The sequence below is a fragment of the Cynocephalus volans genome, chromosome 8, assembly GCF_027409185.1.
Source record: "Cynocephalus volans isolate mCynVol1 chromosome 8, mCynVol1.pri, whole genome shotgun sequence".
Classification (NCBI taxonomy): Eukaryota; Metazoa; Chordata; class Mammalia; order Dermoptera; family Cynocephalidae; genus Cynocephalus; species Cynocephalus volans.
Window position 1 is genome coordinate 129442430 of NC_084467.1, and position 4337 is coordinate 129446766.

Sequence of the window (4337 nt, forward strand, 5' to 3'; positions counted from 1 at the left end):
AATCCAGCTGATGATGACACAGGGGCACCTGGCTCCAGAAATAACAGATCACCTGGCACCCCATTCCTTCAAAAAGGTAAGCTTCATGAACATTCTCCTTTCTCAGATGTGGATGTGGATACTGCATACCTAGCAGGTGCATTCCAGAAGCAGCTCTTGGTGGGAGCCGGCCTAATCAAAGTGAGGGACTTGTCTCTGAGAGGAGTGCATTGCTCACAGGACGGCTATGGACTCTTATTTGAGAAGCTGAAATGGGAGGCTTTGGATGATGTATTGAAAGTTGCATTCTTTGTTTCCCTTTTGTAATATGAGAGTTGACTTGGACCGAACAAACTATCTTCTTTTCATTTTTTTATTGCTGCACATTTAACATGTGTCAACAAGCTGCCTCTTTTCATTGGCTGGCTCAAGTACAGAAGCAATATCCTACAGGGAGGTGGAACAAAGCCATAAGTGGACTTAAACATTACTTGATGACATGATGACTCTCAGAGGCCAACCTTTAGCAAATAATTCTCTGCAACACACACACACACACACACACACACACACACACTCACACACTCGCTACTTTATGGTAACTCACTACGTATAAGGAAATTGTGAATTTGCTACCTTCTCTTGCCTTTCTCTCATTCGCTTCCTTCTAATAAGCTGAGTCTGGGTGTGAGGATAGTCAGAGGGACACAGTGTTGATCCTAATTTGCCATTCTTATATTTACACCTGTATTTAAAAGAAGAAAATTCAAATGCCAGCTTTCCACATGGAGTAAAAAATAGCTTTTTACTGTTACCTTTATGAGCTTCAGGGAGGCTATTTAATTTTCTCAAAGATCTCTTCTGACTCTAAAGTTCATGTGTGTGTGTGTGTGTGTGTGTGTGTGTGTGTGTGTGTGTGTGTGTGTGTGTGTGTGTGTTTGATGGTAAGGGGATCGCAACGCTCAGCACGGTGTGGTCCGCACCACGCTCAGCCAGTGAGCGCATCAGCCATCCCTGTATAGGATCCGAACCCGCGGCCTCGGTGCTACCAGTGCCGCACTCTCCCGAGTGAGCCACGGGACCGGCCCTTCTTTTATGATTTTTAAAGGGAACTTATTTTGGGATTGAAGTGACTAAGAAGTGACTGTAGGCAAAATATAGGAAAATGGTCAGAGCCCCTCAGATGTTCAGAATCTTGCCAAGCATTTGATGTAAATATGCACGTGAGCCCTGGTGTTCCTTGGCTACTGTCTAATGTAACTGTGTATGTGTGCCCAGGTGTCCTGGGTTATGGACTTAAGTATAAAGGACGAATGGCTCTGATCCATGGGGCCTCCTGCCCTTGGGATGCCCTCAGTGGGGGCACAGGGAGGCCGCTACTGCTGCCAGAGGCCGTTGCTGCCAGTGCCCCCGGGATGCCCCGAGAGAACATCGCCACTGCTGCTGCTGCTACTGCTGAGGACTGAGCTCGTGTCACCCGCCAGTGGCTCCCAGGATCTTTCCCCATTACCTACCATGGACCTGCATGTGAGGGGTCTGGTGACCCAGCCTGGCATGTGAGGGGTCTGTACAATGGGTTTGAAAGGTCTGAGCCCTAGGCCTGATGATACAAATGGAAACTTCGTATAATTAAAATAATGAAACATTTTGGCTTTAGTTTTGCATTGCTTTAACAATACAAATGGCTATGGCCCTAACCCTACAGCGACTATAATCTGCAGGGGTATAGAAATCAGAAAAGATGTGAGATTAGCATAACAGCCTGGAGAAAATGAAATAATCCAATAAAGAAAATGTAGTTTAGCGTTTAGCTCAAGTTGGATCTTTCAGAATCTGGGATGTCACTCCAATTTTATTTTCTATCTGTTCAGCACCACATCTAGTACATTGTTAATATTCAGTGGTTCTCTCTATTAAAAATAGACAGAAGAAAACTTTTTTATTCATGTGGAAATAATTAAAGAAATGGAAGAATTTAGGGACGGTTTTATAGGAAATGATTCTCACTCAGGGTTGGCTACTTGGCAGCTATCAAAATAGGCTTCAGCAAGTTTAACTTAACTGCCGTGTGTACCCATCAAAGAGCGGAAAGAATTAATTCCAGATAAATTCGATACAGTTCTACACACATATAATGGTTTAAATTTCATGTTGGATGAATACTTTTTCATTAATGAATTGGTACAGTTACCTCATTATTGGTACACTGGGTTGGGAATTAAAATATGAAATTTGGATAAATAAAATTGATGAAGAAAGCGAAGTATCTGTAACTATCATGAAGACAGTTTTAAAAATAATTTCTTAATATCTTTAATTCAACTTAGTAATCAATACTGTTCTCAAACTTAAAAAAACACTTTTGATATTTTGCTCCCTTTTCTACTCCTTTTCTTGTGCTTGTATTTAAAATTTTTCATTGACAACTTGAGAAATAGTTAATCTGCTTAAATCTTTCAGGATCATGTCCCCTTGTGTGGAAACCAGTCCTAGTGCAGTGGGAATGGAATTAAATTTGGATCTCAAGTCACCAGAGATGAGGTTAGCATAACAGCCTGGAGAAAATGTGAGAGTCCAGCTCCTAATAAAAAAATCTATGTGCGATTTTCATGCCTGCCCACAGGCAATTACAATGGCTTTACCTGGCAGGCCTTGTGGGGAAAGTTGTCCTCCCCACACTAGACTTGGTGCACAGCCTGCACTGCAGTCTTGGAGAGGAGTTGCAGTCAAGGACTCAGGCCCCCCACCCAATCATGCTCTTTCATGCATTTACATGCCTAGCCCAGGTGCCTTCATGCCCAGGGCTCTTTATCTGAGACCCAGGACAGAGATCTTCTTCAAGCTCCTCTGCTGAGACCTCCAGTGGGGGCTGGGGGGTGGAGAAGAGATGGAGAAATCGTGAAGACATTTTTCCCTACTCTTGATTCAGTACCCGATATTTTTCCACTCCTAGCCCTTCCCCTGCTAACTCCCTCAGCCCTCTTTTGTTCTGAGCTGATCCAGCTGACTCTCTCTGATGGGTGAGCCGTTCCATGGGGGAAAATACAACATGGGGAGTCAGTGCTCCTGCAGTTTTAGCCTCTTGCTCATACCACAGCAGTATGTGATTAAAGGCTTAACTCTTTCTTTTCTTTTCTCTTTTCTTTTCCCTTCCTTCCTTCCTTCCTTCCTTCCTTCCTTCCTTCCTTCCTTCCTTCCTTCCTTCCTTCCTTCCTTCCTTCCTTCCTTCCTTCCTTCCTTTTTCCTCTCCCTCCCTTCCTTCCTTCCACTCTCTCTGTCCTCTCTCTCTCCCTTTCATTCCTTGTTGTTTCAATAGGCTACCCTGACATCTGGCAGCTCAGCTCTCTCTCCTAGCTCAACTGAGCTCCTGACAGTACAGGCTTTGCCTCTTACTGGTTGTGTAACCTTAAGTGAGTCATTTAACTTTTTCAGCCTTCATTTTTCATCACGTAAAATTAGGACAACAATACTCCATGAAGTTCTTTTTCGTTGATGATGTTTATTTTTTTAGCTCCTACTTATGAGTGAGAACATGCAGTGTTTCTCTTTCTGTGACTGGCTTATTTCACTTAACATAATTTTCTTTAAGCTCATCCATGTTGCCACAAATAGCAGAATTTCATTCTTTTTTATGTCAGAGTAGTAGTCCATTGTGTACATATACCACATTTTCCTTATCCAGTCATCTGTTGGTAGAATTTAGCTATTGTTAATAGAGCTGCAATAAACATGGTAGTGCAAGTATCCCTTTGACATGATGATTTCCATTCCTTTGGGTATATACCCAGCAGTGGAATTGCTGGATCATATGGCAGTTCTATCTTCTGTTGTTTGAGAAATCTCCATACTGTTTTCCATAATGGCTGCACTAATTTACAATCCCACCAACAGTGTAGATATACTCCATGAAGTTCTTATGAGGATTATATAAGGTGCATGTGAAAAATGCCTTACCCAGAATATTGCTACTCAGTCCTTAATCAGATACAGAAAGTAAAACAGAGGCAGCTGACCACTTATCTAGCATTCTTTAGGCAAAACTCACACTTATATATTTTCTTGAAATGCCTTGGATTACATCATATGGAAAAGTCCTTTTATGGATAAATACTATCTGTGGCTGTAATCACTTGTCAGCGTTTGATTACTTTCTTTGTTACCATTTTCTGGTTAATTTTAGGAGGGAAAGGTTTTCTGCCTTCCTGGCAGCATTTTTTTTTTATCTCTATGCTTTTTGTCAGATATCTTTCCCCCTAAGAGCTGATATTTATGTTGTATGATAGATATATTAATGTGGCAATGAGATATTGCAGTAAGATTAGAGTTCACAAGGGGGTAAATAAATGTCAGTTTTCAAA